Source organism: Mercenaria mercenaria, chromosome 4 (assembly GCF_021730395.1).
Source record: "Mercenaria mercenaria strain notata chromosome 4, MADL_Memer_1, whole genome shotgun sequence".
NCBI lineage: Eukaryota > Metazoa > Mollusca > Bivalvia > Venerida > Veneridae > Mercenaria > Mercenaria mercenaria.
This window is the reverse complement of record NC_069364.1, coordinates 13,744,583-13,762,194: the sequence shown is the minus strand read 5'-3', so window position 1 is coordinate 13,762,194 and position 17,612 is coordinate 13,744,583. Positions and strand designations below refer to the sequence as shown.

Sequence of the window (17,612 nt, the reverse complement as noted above, 5' to 3'; positions counted from 1 at the left end):
ACAGTATAAAACTATTAAGTAATAGAATTCAGAATAGAGTTTATCTTACACAGTGTATTTTACAGTATAATGCTAATCTATCAAGTTCCATCTTTTTTTCAAATAGTATTAAATCCAAGAATTTAAACAAACTTGGTCTAGTAAGGTAGTAAAGTGTATGACTATTTACTTCTTAATAGTATCACAAATCCATTAAATAATAAACGGTTTAGGTCTTTCCCAAACTGATGCATTGACTAAGGATTACAACTCTAAAACTCAGCAAATACAAAACCAAGCACACGAAACACTGTCTTCTGTGTCAGTGTAAGGTATAAAAAGAAACAAATAGTAAATAGATCAACGGGGCACTTCAAATTAACTCGCAACTGTCATATAAAATGCCGAACGAGCGCTAATGCAGGTTTTTAATATGAAACATGCACGCTTAACATTCGAATCAACTACCGAATAATAAATTCACAAACATTATTTATCATTAGGTTTGTGTAATTAGATTTTAAAGCAAAACTTTGTAAATCATAGTTTCCAAACTACCAAAGAAATTAATTTGCCGGGAAAAGCTAGTCAGATCACAAAAACTGGAATAAAGAATGAACCTCATAAGCAGACGGTTTAGACATTAAAGCCTATTATTTGCCAGGAATATGCAGTTTTAACGCTGAATATATTAAATAAAAAGGTGTACTTTTATTTAAACAATTTAAACTTAATTAAATTTTTGTGTGTTCAAGATATAACTAGTATAAATCTTTGCAATGTGTACATGTGGTGTGTACAGTCAAGCCTTTGTTAAAGACCGGCTTTGAATAGAGACCACCTGGCTCTAAGAACACGTTTTAGCTGTCCTAAGGGTGTTTTTTAAAGACAGGTTTGACTTATATAAACACACTGGCTGGAAACCTCTGTTTTCCTGTTTCGTGATAAATTTTGCCGATATTTGATGCTCTGTATCTTGTATCAAAAGCTTACTTATTGCCAATTGCTTTTCATTAAAAGCAGACCGACAGAAAGATATTTAATATTTTGTCGAGGTAAACACTAGTTTTTTTGTCATACCATTGAAACATATACATTAAGATGTTGTTATTTGATTTGATACAAACAACGTAAAAATTAAGCATGTTTGAATACAATAATTATTTTTCATGAAACATACGAGTTTTGTACATTTTACAACTATACACGGTAGTTTGTTTGTTCGTTTGGGTTTAAACGCCGCTTTTCAACAGTATTTCAGTCATATAACGGGGGACACACAGAACTGTTATTTAGATGCGTAGATCTAAAAGTTTAACACTATTTACAATAACAGTGTTCTCAGTATGAATGCATTATAAATAATTTCTGATAATTTTCTAATAATAACCTGTCTACATGTACCACTAGTTCAGTAAATTATGACACATTTGGCCTTCGTTAATGATATGATTTAAACCGTTTTTTTATAGTTCGATGGACATACGAAAAATATATTTGTTTTTAAGTGAGTTGGTTTTAGCTGCCAGACAACCTAGTATTGTTTTATGGCAGGTTAATGCAGGATCACTATGCTATTTAAGCGCGTCCGTGTCAAAAGTGTAAAAACACAGTGCTTTACGCGTACGGAATAGTGTTATAATATATTTATGTAATTGGGTTTGATCTTTTCAGTAGGAATGTCGGAGATTTAATGTAAGACAAAAACTATGGGGTACTACGAATACTAAAAAAGCTTTAACTAATACCGTGTTCACACTAGCAGATAGGTTTTATTTTTATCAGGCACTAATTGGCTATAATTGGTATCTGACATTTAAAGCTCATAAAAATATAATCTAGTTTGTGTCCACACTATGCAAAGAAATGTGGTTTAAATATATACATGCAATGTTGGAAGTTAACAAATATTTGGCAATAAGCAAAAAAGGTTACATTTAAGGAGGCTAACAGAAACAAGAAGGAGTCATCAATGTTTAAACTTCTGTGTTCATCTAAGAATTTCTGTTCATTCCATCTATAGTCCATTTTGAACATCAGCATGACTCCATATCGTAATTTAATGTTTTTGTTTCATCAACACTCCAATTACTTTTGCCAGCCATAGATTCATTTGTTTGTTTCAAAAGAGAAACACATGGTATTCTTCCGCCAAAAGGTAAGATCTGTGGATTTGGGATTGTAAAACCAGTTATTACTCACATTTGCGTTCACACTTGTAAAATAATGTAGTATTACTTTTTAATATAGTATTAAAACCACCTCCCGAGGTAGTTTTAATGCTACATTACAGAAACCAGTTGACCTTTACATAATTCACGGTTTACACCACATATAGTGTGGACGCAAACGAGTTTAAAAAATAAACCCAAGTTAATATAGGATTAAAAACGTAGTCTGAACACGGTATAATAGGTGCAGCGCGCCAAAACATTCATGCTAATTCAGCATATGTAAAATTACTAAACACATAATTCTCAAATATCTAAAAGGACGAAATACATTGACATATGTTCATTAAGTAAGAATATAACATTTTTTTGTAAGAAAACATGCAAAAATGTAAAAATTACACATCGATATAAAATAAATATGTCCCTCCAAAAATAATAATATACATGTAATCAACAATATAAAAGTACCGTTCAATCACTAGAGTATTTAACAATCTAATTGCAAGGCCTGTTGCATACAGTTAACAATTTTGATAATAGGAAAACAAGTAAAATATATACAACAGAAAATAGTTAATTTATTTAGTAAGACAACGGTTCGTGCTTTAAACTGTATTACATAACGATACTAATACGCGCGTTAGCTGTTCAATATCCTGTTATATGTTTTAATACAAATAGAACAATTTAAAGGTAAATCAGATATTAGATTTCTAATGTTCTATTTAAATGAGTTCTGAAACAGAAATATTACGTGGAAATGGTATTTTGAATACATTTAGTTTTAGAAATAGCTACAACATTTGCAGAATGATTTACTTTCGTTCCTTTCAAATGTAGACATTTATAATTAATAAGGCAAATTACTATATAAATGGTGCAAGAGATTTTGTATTCAGTTTCTGTTATATAGAAGTTTACAATACAGCATCTAAAACAACACAATAATATCAATCAAATGAATCAGATATGAACAAAACGCAAAATTGCATACATGCCACAATTACGGATCATAACATATGTTCATGATGGTCCATAAATTAAAACAAACAGTGTTTTACTTAGAGTAAAGTAAGCTGTTACACGTTTGATGGTATAGTCCCTTTCCGTCGCCGCCAATAAATTTGTGTCTCTGTTGATTTTCTCACAAAAATTAGGTATCATATAACTTAAGTCAATTTCAAGTTCATCTTTCTTGTTAAGCTTTCGCAATGCAAACTTTATATTGAAACCGCATCCAACTGGCCTTTTTGAAAACTCCATTTACCATTATCAGCAAGAATTCAAATAAACACCCTTTTCTTTGTCCATTCAATCACAGCAACCTGGAAAACATTTATCAAAAACATCATGTGCACGCTGAATGATTCATATATAGAATTCAATATACATGTATCTTCTTATACAGGATACAGTCAAAATTAATTTCTGCTATTACTAAAACATATTTTTTTCTTCATTGTAAAATATGTGAAATATAGGACTTAGTTAGCTGTAGGTACCACAAATACTCCATCAGGAGCACAGTGTGATAAATTAACTTGTCATTTAATATACTTTAAAACAGTCATACTACATTTTTATTTTTATATCACCGCTTTGTTACACAGGTAAATATTACTCATTATATATTTTACATATCGGCGACTGAATTTCGTTCACTGAATATCGGGTTGGTAACGTCATTTGAATGTATAACATTAGGTTTTTTTATTAACGTCAGTTCTGTCAATTTTATTTCAGACTTTGAACAAATAAATAACTATCTTACAATATTAATATATATAGATACATATGTAATATAAGCTAATTATTAGCTTTGCATCGGGACATATCCACTTGTTATTTAGTTGCAAAACATATGAGCCTCGCTATGAGAAAACCAACATAACTTTATAGCATTAATCAGTGCAGTTCTGCTACTGACGATATATTTAAAAACATTACACATTTTATTTGATATTCTTGCATAAAAACTACTTTTTTGTCACTGGATCCGTACATGCATTAACGGGAGAAAACTCGTGTGCAAACAAGGCAATTTACGGGCTGTTAATACATGATTTTTATTTTTGAAATGCTTTGCCAGGGACGTATGTATGTATATCTGCGCAGACTGATATTTGGCATCTGTATCTTGTTTCTTCCATTATAACCTCTTCTTGTAGCATTATAGATGCAATGTAATCCATAGTATGTTGAGCTGTATCAGTTTCCAACCCCAAACGTACTACCCCCATCACGCACTAGCTTCTCTTAGAGTTTACTTCCTTTATAAATTATTGTAAATAACTTTGAATAAATAAGTATCGCGTGTAACTTGTGCTATTGCCCGTTTTAGGCATTATATTAATGATTTTCGTTAGTAATAGTCGGTTTGTTTTACCTGATTTTTCACAGAATTCATATAATAAACCTTAAAAGCTAGTCACTAGCTTCGTACTCGTCCATACTCTAAGTGTATTCGTACTAAAAATAATTCGAATGTAAACTTGTTATTTTTAAAATTATGTTTGTTTGTTTGTTTTGGGTTTAACGCCGTTTTTCAACAGTATTTCAGTCATGTAACGGCGGGCAGTTAACCTAACCAGTGTTCCTGGATTCTGTACCAGTACAAACTTGTTCTCCGCTAGTAACTGCCAACTTCCCCACATGAATCAGAGGTGGAGGACTAATGATTTCAGACACAATGTCGTTTATCAAATAGTCACGGAGAACATACGCCCCGCCCGAGGATCGAACTCACGACCCCGCGATCCGTAGACCAACGCTCTTACCTACTGAGCTAAGCGGGCGGGCCTTAAAATTATGTTCCTGTTAAACAAAGGTTTAAGCTATATGTATAATGTAACGTTTGTAATAACTAAAAATAAAAGAAGATGCTCAAAAACCTTCAAATCACGCTTTTGGTAGTGTTGTTTTTATGTGTACCCCAGTTATGGATATTTAAAACATGTTTACCATTTCCAAATACAACCGAATGGTAACTAAAATTGTACCGGAATCGTAAAGTCATCACATATGAAAACAATCCATTTAGTCGTCGTGTAATGTTTTTTATGAAAGAATAGCGACAATGCACGTTTGTTTTGAGTATTAACGCCTGCAGAAGACCGTGGGATATGTTTGTGACCTCGACCTTCGGTCTCGGTCACAAACAATCCCACGGGCTTCTGCAGACGTTTGCTCAAGGTTACAAACATATCCCACGGGCTTCTGCAGGCGTTTATACACAAAAAAAAAACGTGTATTATCTCTACAAAAAAAACAGCTTATCATAACTATCGTGTTTACCTCAGCTGTGATTTCTTTATTACTACTGGTCTGTTTCTTTCTTTTCAGCTCATTTTCACCACCAGTAACCTGTAAAACCATCATAGTTTTAATATCAGTCATACCTATGCCAATGCGTGATGATACTAATATGTACATTTCATAATATTTTATACAGATTATCAACAGGCTTACGACAAAGATTAAAAGCGCAACCACCTAAATTGTTGTAATAAATCAAACGTCTTACAAACGTGTCATCTTTTGCAAAATAGCTCGTTTTAGATTAGGATTTTAGTCATTATTAAAAAAAGAAAACAAAGATAGTAAACACAGTATATCTTATAAAACTAAAAACTAAAATAACTTGTAAACTTTCTTTCAGCGCAAAGTTTAAATAAATAAATAAAGTGTTTATTTGTTCTGTTCTGTTTCACCAAATGCAACACTAGTGAATGTTATTTGATCATACAAAGCTTTGTAAAACAAAGCTTCTTTAATTTTCATCCTTATAATAAAATATCTATAGTTAAATATCGGAAAAGAAATCCACTCTTAAATACCTGATATTTTCACTCTAAGACCTGACAAGATAATTTAATATAAATGAGGAAATTATTAGGACCAGAAGAGTAAAAAGTATCAAAACTTTCGACTGCCGCAAAGTGGGAGATCATTGATATGCGACTGTTTTATTGCTTGTCAATTATCAATCCCTTATCCTGAGTTATTATGTACATCAGTTACACTTGCTATGTTAAGCAAGGCAGTGGTTGTTGTGCAAAGGAATAGAATGATAGTATTTGGCTCTATAACGCTACAGGGGTCTGGAATTTTGAAGCTCTAATATTTAACAAGAAGGGATTTGCCAAATTATTTTCTTCCTCGGAGTCTGGGCATCTTCAATATTATGTACGAAGTCGAACTTTTCTAAGGTCAATTATTTACTGCTGACAGTTACTGTTGTAAAGATTAATGTATCTTATATAATCGGATTTCTATTCATCATAGCTTGGCTTGTACAATTTAGGTTACTTGTTGAAATGTAGACTGCAAGATACAAAAGTTTTTCGTTACTTCTTTAATTTAAAGTTATTGATAGATAAGGTAATACTCAGCATACGCATGAAAATTTAATGGTAAGAATCTTGTAATTATATTTATTTTCTGTCATAAAAACCATTAAACAGGTGTCAGATTCGTCACAGTTACATAGACACAAATTGTGTAAAAAAATAAATGTAAGGACTGATGAACTCGAAAAGATTAACCTCACATATTATATATTATAGCAAATCACGTCTTATTTTCACATCTGTAAACATAGTTACTACATGCATTATTAAACATATTTCTTTAAAAACAACAGAAAGGCCTGCCATGTGATATATACATACCAAACGTTATCACAATTATGTTCAAAAGTGTTAAATAGGTGTGCTAAAAATACATTTATATATGATCAATACTTGTAATATATTAAATATGGCGGTATTGCATGTACATGTGATCCCGGCATCAGTTTTCAATGTTTATTGTCAATGGCTTAGAAATATAACGATCCTTCAATATATTGAAAAAATAAAGTTTGATTATGTCTAGGTTTGTGTTCACGATATTGGCTGAGAGTTCGGAGGCTTTTTAGTACCAGTTTATAGCGGTTCTTGATTTTATCAAAATTAATAAACAATTATCCGAGTCAAATAGATTTGTTCTGCATAGCTTGGCCGCATGCAAGTTACAGACAAGTTTGACTGCACATAAATATGACAAACCAAAATTTAACTGTGATATATATATTATATTATAATTATACAATGTGTACTTTTGATAAATGTCAAGAAATAATTTTATGAATGTTTAAGACTCGGACACTTTACGAAACTTCATAAGTCCCTTACTATCTTCTTAAATGTATTTTTCATTAATACATGTACTAGTATGTTTTTAAAATTGCTCATATATTAGGATATTAGAAAAAAGACATTTGAAACATACAATTAGCCATATATATACGAACAATTTGAAAAGGTCGACAAAAATAGAATTTCTTTATCATGTCAGCCTGTCATAACTTGTTTAACTTAAAAAGAACAAAATTTGGTTTGATATTTCAGTACAGTCTCTGCACTTCTTTTGCACGACAAGAGCTACACTTCGTGCTACGCACCTGGATCATTCTATGCAAAAAGAATGTCGACACTACTTTGCACGCGCATGGGTTATCGCCAAATAACCGTTGAAAGTTTTTCTCCTATGTATGTGTTATGTATATAGGTTATTTGCTGGTTGTTATATTTTAGATTTTTTTATTTTTAAGATTGTAAATATAGCAATTATATATCCTAGGCCCAATTTCATAATACTAGAATCAGTTCTCAGGGAAAGTATGTAAATCAGACTGGCATTTGTCACTATAATATAGATAAAAAATCGTATTTATTTAATTCTATGACAAATTCTTTATCATTAGTGTAGCTGGTAGTCTAACTTTCATTGCATACAATTCATTTGTTGAAAAAAAAAACACTAATTTAAAATCGGAATATCTGAAACATGTGGATCTTTTACAATGACTTATTATGTTTAAAGATAATTGTTTTTCATAATCGCTGGTCAAAATGTGATATCATGTCAATATTCTAATATAAATAATTACAATAGTGTAATATCAGGGGTTATCAGAATTCTTAGTTTCATGTTCATTTTAGCTCTTAAATTTTATGACTCCAGTCGAATTATGTAAATTGCCAGGGGATAGTTTGTACTATTTATTCTACACTATTGTTTTCTGGAAGGCAAAAACAATATCTTTAACATATAGGTCTTTAAAATGAGTGCATTTGAGAAGGGCATATTATATAGCAATTATACACATATGTTTCGGTCAAAAGTTTTTGTAATTTTACGGACCTGTAAAAACACATATCTGACCCAAACATGAGTAAATAATTGTATAGTAAATGCAAAACGTACATGAATTATACATTGTTCAAAAATAGTAAATATTGTTACAGCTTAGTAATAATACCATTTTAAGAAATATTTGTTCATGTCTACGTTCATGCAAAAATGGAGAGGGCAGAGTGTTACCAGGGAAACGTGTATAATTTGTCAATTTGTCAAATCAAATGCAGTAACAATCTATAAAACAATGCATTTTACATCCTTCCGATAACTCTATGAAAATATAAATACAAAATCTTACCTTGATATATTTTACGTTTCCTTTCTTAAAAATGGTGCATACGTCCTTTTAAGAATTGATGCTAATATCCTTGCAAATGTTTTCTGTAAAGCGTTGTTTTGTTCCAAAACTATGAATACCGTTGTACAAAAGATGACCTTTGAACCTTCGGACAGTGAAAAGTATCCGCATTAAATCAGATAATGCCCAGACGCTCTAGCTTGGCAATTTTACGCACATTATTCATCACGTGTTCATGCTACAACTATTATGTATTACTGGACAAATTAGTGTAACTCTTCATGCATGTTATTTATTGACAGCACACCAATATAATGTCCATTATAGACAGCAGGTTTCTAAATAATCTTGACCAATGTTACTGACTCACCTCAAAAATAAAATTCGAACTTGCATTTGATTTCAGAAAGAAAGACAAATAATTCCACTACAAAAAAATGATTATAAGGTTTTACTACAACCCATCCTAATTACCTAGCTTCTGAACACAAATAAGCGCGTTTCATGCTAAATCTAGACGTCCCAATTTCCGTTCAAATCATTCGAGTGTGCTGCTACTTGAGTATTAAACAAACTGTCTAGGTTTAGATAACTGATTTTGATATCAAAATATGCAATAAAATTATCTCAAAAATCTATTCAATGAAATTTTGTAAATATTTTTATATCACGAACTAAATTTAAGATATATTTAAATTATAAAAAAGTACTGATTGTGTTATATATCACTTTAATCAATCGATTGATTATATCATATCTCTTAGTCGATTTTATGAAATGAATAATTCAATATTTGAGCCGAGCAGTGGGAAAACCAAAATAGCAGCCATGCGACCAGCATGGATCCAGACCAGCCCGCGCATCCGTGCAGTCTGGTCAGGATCCATTCTGTTCGCTAACGGTTTCTCTTAATGCTATAGGCTTTGAGAGCGAACAGCATGAATCCTGACTAGACTGCGCGGACGCGCAGACTGGTCTGGATCGATGCTGGTCGCAAAGCCACTATGTTGGTTTTCTCATGGCGCGGCTCATTTGATATCTTGAATTTGCCTTTAAGATATTATTATATATTTTTCATACAATCGGATAAGTGATGTAATAACTGACTACAGCATAATGTATTTTTATGCTCTATATTTCAAGTTACATATATTGTCAAAAACAAGCATGTTGACATCATAGACGTCAATGCCAAACAACGAGCGTTTACGTGCCATGCAGCGCGGGGAAATAAGTTCACTATGTCTGCAACATTCTTGGGGCGCAAAAAGTCAAATTACTTAATATATATATAGAGAGAGAGAGAGAGAGAGAGAGTATGAGAAAAAATATATGTTCAAACAGTGTCAAAAGTTTAATTATAAACCCGAGCGCTTTCGGCTTTTTAAAAAAGCCTTTTTCAAGGGTAGCATAAATCAAAACAACACAGCAACGGCGTAAATACCGCCTGTATAGTTCGATATATAAATGCTCAATGAACATATCGATCAACAGAATGAGTGATAAATAAAAATAGCGGTTTTATAAAAATATAGCGTTTTTGACTGGTTCCCTGTATTTTTCCTGAGGATTTCGTTCATTGGTTTTGTGTTTAACGCCGTTTTCAACAGAGAAGGTAGCGGAAAAAGAAAATCTATGTTGTGGTCGATGTTAATTAAAAACTATGTCCGATTGCCTGAAGTGATTTAATATCTGCTAAAATGAACTACTAGTATCTGTGTTTTTAATCTCAGTGGGGGAAATAATGCTTCAGCAGGCTAATCTAGTCTCCCTTATTGATGCCTATAGGTTGTAAGGTGTTGAGACGGCGGATCCAGTAGGTTTCTCTTTCCTTTCTTTGCTTATCCGTCCATCTGTCATTGAATTCAATGCAACACAGTAGGATATCCGCAAAGGTGTGACCCTCCATGTTAAAATGTTCAGCTACCGGCGACCGATTGAATTTGCGTGTTTTCCAGTCAGATCTGTGGAGATTCATTCGCTTTGCTAGCGTCTGTTTTGTTTCCCCGACATATTTTTTGTTGCACTTCCTGCATGTCATAAGGTATATGGCATTTTCTGTTTTGCAATTAGCCACTCCTTTAACAGAAGATTTGCTTCCATTGGAGGAAAGGAATGTGCTGGTGTTTGGCATGGTAGTGCATGTTTGGCATCTTGGGGCACCACAAGGACCTGACTGGCCTGAACTGGTTGTGTCTGTAGCCGACTTGACTTTGGCCCGAACTAGAATGTCTCGCAGACTTTTAGGCCTTCTGTATGCGATGAGGGGTTTCTCAGGGAACATACGACTGAGCCGCTGTGATGACTCAATTGTAGGCCAGTGTCTGTCTACAGTTGCACGTATGTTTGGCAGATTTGGATGGTACGTGACCACAAAAGGTGTGCGTTTGCTTGATTCATTGTTTTGTGTTTGTATTGTAGCGTTCTTCCCTTTGAGAATGCAAGGCTTTTCGGTAGCAGCGAGAACGCAGTCTGAGGAATAGCCTCTTTTTGGAGGTGTTTTGATATATATATAAAATATATAAAAATATATATAATATATATATTATATATATATATACAGGCACACTATTCATCAAGAAATCTAGTGGAAAATATACTAAATTATATATATAGATGGGGGAAATTTTTTGTGACTCACGCACGTGTGCATTGTGAATGTGCTGTCACATCGAACATTTACGTATCTAAAGGGAAAATAGCGTTAGCTGTTTTATAATTTGGTTTTCGCTTTGTTTTTCTTCATCAGCTGTATCTCGTCGTTGAATGTGACTGCCTTGCAATCGTGTAACTATAGGTTCTCTGTATGCCTTACATTTCTGAATAAATCTACATGTATAAGCGGTAACACGCAGAATTCGATCATATTGCTAAATGTCTTGATGTAAATGATTTTCTGATCGTTCTTCTATGCAAAAGGGTACAATTTCCTGAAAATATCTCTTTCCCAGCATTAATTCAGGATTCCATGGTACGAGAGGATTATGTAAATCTGAATAATAAGGCCATCCGTTAATTGTTACCACAATATTATAGAAAATCATTTTGTGACACATCTCATTTCATATCTATATAACATTTTTCCCAGCAGTATTGAACTGGAGAAATAGTACATCTGTGAGACATGTTCGAAAATTATTTACATTCGTTTGTGGATGACACTTATCATCTGATCAACATCCGGCTAAGTACTTCCGATCACCTGCACGTGTATCCGTTCCATTTCGTTCATTGGGGTCTTGTCACATAACCAGTAAGTTTTTTTAAAACTTTTTTATTTTTTAATCCTTTTATGGATATAAAATATATTGAACTACACAAAATCCTACAGATGATTTTACTAGTTTTTTTATAAATTAAATTTAAGTTTTGTATGAAGAAATATGAAACTTTTTCTGCAGCGGATATATTGCGCGACTTAAGGAGGAAGTGCGAATTTTTAAATCGAAAATTTTCAAATCATGTATTCTTTTATACATACACATTACAATAATAAAAGGTACACATTGGATCTTTCGCCTAGAGTCGCGACTATTTCGGATGCAGAACTCTGGATACAAAAGTTATAATCTTTTCAATACATACTATGTACACATGCAATTCTATATAAAATGACAAATTTGTTCAAAAATTTATACAAAATTTACAATATTGGCGCATATAAATATTCAACACAACGACTTTTTATTTAAATGACTTCAAGCACCTGATTTAAAACTCAGACGTCAATAAGAAAAACTTTGCCGTTGTCGGGACCGCTTTTCTTTAAGGATCCTAGTGTAAATGTTTGAATGGAATTACTCTGCACTTACGTGCGTTTCAAAAAACACGCCAATATCGCACATAAGAATATTTTTGCATTTATCTATTTAAGTGTAAAATCAATTGCTTGAGCTAACAGCATGGATGTTCACCTTATAAGTATCCATTAATCTAATTAAGTATATGTGAATGCCATTATCTATAATAACGCACATTTTGAGATCTGGATCTGTTTAAATAATTTACTCATATAAAAATGTATATAGATATCGGAAAATAAATTTAGGATATCTTAATATTATATCCAATTAAAATTTAGACTAGAATCGTATTTAAAGATGTTTCATATTTAATATCAAATTATTCTGCTATGTGATATACATAAGTCCTTTTATTGTATTTTAAACTGGTTTAAATATAAAAGGAAAACTGATACGGCTATGCATTGTTGTTGTTTTTTTTTTTTTTAATATCACTTTGTGACTTTGTGTATTAGTTAATAACATAAAATGAGTAATGGATAAAAAAATGACTGTGTTGAATGACCTATGAGATTCCGCTTTTCTCTATTTTAAAAATATCACGTTATAGTAATTGAATAGAAAAAGAGCAGCAAAACCATGCCTGCAACATTTTCGTTTTTGTTGTGTTGAATGACCTATGAGATTTCCGCTTTTCTCTATTTTAAAAATATCAGGTTATAGTAATTGAATAGAAAAAGATCCGCATAAATTGGTAGAAGTCACTTTTATTAATACATGTATCTTATTATAGCCCCATAATTATGTGCTTACTCTGAGTGCAGTAGATCCATGTCTGGTCTAAGATTATCATATACCAAGTGATTTATTACTTTTTTTGACCTGCATGCTGGCAAGCAGACCACAAACTCAATAACCTGAAATTGGTGCCGTGAATAAGATAAGGCTGCAGGGAAAAACAATAAACTTGTTAATCAAAATAAAAACAACCGTGAATAGAATTTAATAATACCTAGTATCGGGTAATGAAGAATGGTTTTTGTTCTCAGCTTTAACTATGTAAGTGTAATGTATGCATTTAACAGAATTTAAAAGAATTCTTAAACAAGAATGTTCTGGTAGAGCAGAAATTATGATATTGTACTAACAGCTTTCTTTGTATACAATAGATAAACACACACAAACAGAAAAAAAATACTATGAAAAAAATAGGTACGAGTTTGTATTTTCAACACTTTTACTTAAGATGTATTTTCTTTTGCCATTAGGTTTTGAATAACTAACTTTGAATTGAAAAAAAAGTTATATTAACATTTTTCCAAAAGAAAGAAAATTACGGTGGCATGTTTAGGATATACATGTACATTATTTTTTTTTTCGATTAAATTATTTCGTGCGCACGACATCGTATCTCGAGCTCGACATCTTATCGCACGACATTTTATTTTGTGGCCCCACGACTTTTTATCCCGAGAGCATACATCTGATCTTTAGCGCTCGACATCTTATCTCGGTGCTCGACATTTTATCGCGTGCGCACGACATGTATCTCGGACGCTCAAAATGTTATCTCGAGCGCTCGACATCTTGTCTCGTGCGCACGACGTCTTATCTTGTGCGCAATACGTGTTATATCAAGCGTAAGACATCTTATCTCGAGCACTTGACATAATATTATAATCTCGTGCGTAAGATATCTGATCTCGGTCGCAAGACATTTTATCTTTTTGCGCACGACATCTTATCTCGAGCGCACAACACCATTATCATATATATTAAAGCCTTTGGGGTGTTTTAGGACATGTAGAAAATTTTAGGGTCCGGTCTTTTCCGGTGTTATGTACTTTCGCGCCTTTCATTTTGCTGTTCATACAAATTCAATCTTTTGAATGTAAAGAATAGGAAGAATGTTAATAATTGTTATTGAATCGTTTCCTTTGCTTCCGACCAAATTCATCATGGATGTCTTCCGAGCGGGGTTCAAACATTAAATCTTATGATTCCCAAGCCCGAACCCTTATCAAACGGCACGCCGAGTTTGGTAAAAATTAAGGACAAAAATAAAATAACAGTGTTGAGGCGACACTTGGGAAAAACAAGCCGACAGCACGAAAACGCAATGGGGAAGCGCAATTACACGATGTGACAGCACGAAAACACGATTCGAAAGCGATAGTTAAGGATTTGAATGCGGACCGATGAAACTCGTTTTTTTCTCTTTTTTGATTACTTCCAAAGAAAGTTTATTTAAAGTATCGTAAACTGACCCCAAACTACGGTATCATAAGACCAAAGTATGGTAGTATTTCTTTTCTACTTCTTCTTCTTCAAAAAGAAAAGACGTTATATTCTTGGACACGATGTCTACGATACGGGATAATTCGCCTCAAACTTTCAGAAATTACAATTTTTATTGCAGTTGATTGTCATAAATAAAAAATAATGATTTTTTTAATTTTTTTTTTTTTTTTTTTTTTTTTCCATACGGATATAGATCTAGTACGCTAAGTTGCATACAGCGAAAACATATTGGATGTACAACTCTTTTAAACACTTTCAGCAATATCATTTCACACTACCAACATATGAACACACATGCAACAATATCAACACTCTATTACCGTTGCATTAAATTTCATTACTATACAGCCCAAAACCTAACAAATGATATTGTAATTCAATGTTTCTTATGCCCTAGTGATCAAGACAAACTTATTTTAACTTACAAGTTTTAAGTAGAATTTAATCAAAAAGTCCATTAAAACTGTTCAATGATTTCATCACCGTTAAGACTGAAATGATTTATCTCGCAAATTAATGATAATACATGAAACTCATGTATTGATGCGCATTACATCGTAAACATTAAAAAAATTTAAAATAAGAAAAAGACAGGCAAATAATATTCAGAAACATAACACTGGGTATACAAACCTAGCCAGCCTGAGCACAGTACGAAAAAAAGTAAAAAGAGGTGAAAATGAGAAATATCCACCTTTAAACATAACACATAACTCGGAAAAAAGTACTGATGTGTTTGAAGAGTAGTGGGACACCCCGATTTTGAATATATTTGCGTCTTCTGTGAATAACCGCGGGCTAAAAGAGTATAATTGTGTACGGAAGCAGTTGCTCTGAAAAGGTCATTGTTTAGCAATTTGACTAGAAAGAAACACTGTCCTTTCAAAGAGGTTTTAGCCTCCGGGGATGTGTTGTAGAGAAAGTTTATCCTTGAATTCATAGATACATTAATAGAATCATATTCCATATATAATATTTTCCTAACATTAGAAAACCTACCAAACATCTCAAATACAGTAATCACTCAGCTAAAACAGTTAAATATTCGACTTTTTGTTTGTTTTTGGGATTAGCGCTATTTTCTGTATTACAGTTTGTTCTAAATTTTCTGAAATTCTAAAGTAACTCCAACTTTACCACATAAATCAAAAGTGGAGGACGGACGAAACTTATAATTCATAGATTCTGCGCTCCTTCTATTGAGCTAAGCCGTGAGAAAAAAGAAAAAGTGTAGGTTACTAGTTCATGAAATGAAAATATCCGCGCTCGTTGCGAATCGGGGACACCGAGAGCGCGTAACGCTCGGGGTTTGTTACCGCACGAGCGCGGGTATTTTCAATTTCATGAACACCGATCTAAACGGTAAGTAACCGTCTTACACAGTGTCATTTTAATTTGTTGTTTATTTATTTATTTATTTTTTATAAGTCTTTAAAATCCCCCAGTCAAAAAAAAAAACTAGTTGGAATTAGTTTAAGGTTTAGCAGTATATCACAAAACAACAGATTTTTAAGTAAATGAAAACATCTGACAAACAACTTATTTTCCCAAATTTACATTTTTAAACGGGTTTTTCCCACAGAGTTGGATACTTAAAATATGTGTAATGGTTGTCCCCCTTTTAAATAAAAATACCATTTGTAAAGAAATAAATGTAAAAATTGTCAAAACCGATTTTTACCTGGTTGTGTAAAGTTTAAACACTCGCACGATGTTGCAAAACGAAAACATGTAACAGCTTTCATAAAATGGCGAGTTTTTAAAACCGCTGGACTGTCCGGAAGTGTGGCCCCTTCATGCAGCCCCTTTCCAGAATTCAATACATATATAAGTAAATTGACAATGCTTTTGTAGAGTAATATGAATGTTTTATACGCTGTTAAATGTTCATGTAAAACAATGCATTCTTTCTAAGATTTGATGACTTTCCCGAACTTTTTCTCGAAGTATGGACCTATACATTAACTTCAGCGGTAAATTGAAATACGTAAAATGATATTAAAAAGGTTGATGAAAGTTCTGCTAATTTGCCAATTGTAAATTGCATTTATTGTTTTTTGGGGAGTTTTTCTTTTATCTTTTAATGCACAACTTCACACTTCGGTTGCATGTTTATAAAACATTTTTCATGATAAACTTAGTTTATGACTCCGCATTTACGGTTTCGTCGTGGTCGTTATCCATCATAACATCATCACCATCATCATCATCATCTAACAACAATAATAAATGATTATCTTCTCTACTACTCCTCCCTGTTAAGTACTGAGCCGTGAAAAGTATCTTGTAGATGAAAACATGACGATCGTAATCCAAGGCAAAATATACAATATTTAAAAAAGAAGTATACATGTGTAAATTCTACTTGACGCAGGTATTGTCTATTTTACGAAAATATTGATCTGACACTCATTTTTCTTCACCAGCATTTTCGGGGGTTTCCATTATTTTACGAAAAATTTGTATCCTGAAAAAACCAATATTATAATAAATAACCAATTGCACGGTGGCATAGTGGGGAGCTGTCTGACTGCCACGCACGATACCACGAGTTCAAAATCAAACCCCAGACCATTTTTTTTAAATTTAAAGTTGTTATTGATGTTACTTTTACTCTTACAATATCTGTGTGACATATTTCACGAAATCTGATTGTTTTCTCCTGTATATCTAATATTCATTTTCAGGAAACGCTGGTGAGAAATACTTTGGGCTTTTTATCTGGGATACTTTTAAATATGTATTATTCAACATTTTCCATAAAGTTTATAGACCATAAGGTTTGATCAGATAAATATGGCAATATTTCTACAGATAAAATTTTGGGGGGAAAAAGGTCGTACGTTGGAGTTTTAACCAAAAAAGCAGTCCAGCAGCTAAACGTTTTGTCGGCACGGCTATTTGCACATGTGATATTGTGAAAATTATGAAGAA

General features: G+C 32.6%; 1 protein-coding gene and 1 long non-coding RNA gene across 2 annotated transcripts in view; one reads left to right on the top strand and one right to left on the bottom strand.

Annotated features, from left to right (window-relative positions):
* The window catches only part of LOC123551044 (activating signal cointegrator 1 complex subunit 3-like), a 256,055-nt gene that overhangs the window by 61,204 nt on the left and 177,239 nt on the right, over window positions 1-17,612 (top strand). The window lies entirely within an intron of this gene.
* On the bottom strand, window positions 2,756-9,469 carry LOC123542933 (uncharacterized). The gene is made up of 3 exons (XR_006684864.2): window positions 8,635-9,469; window positions 5,448-5,516; window positions 2,756-3,478 (listed from the first exon to the last, which is right to left on the bottom strand). It is a non-coding gene; the product is annotated as an uncharacterized LOC123542933 (long non-coding RNA).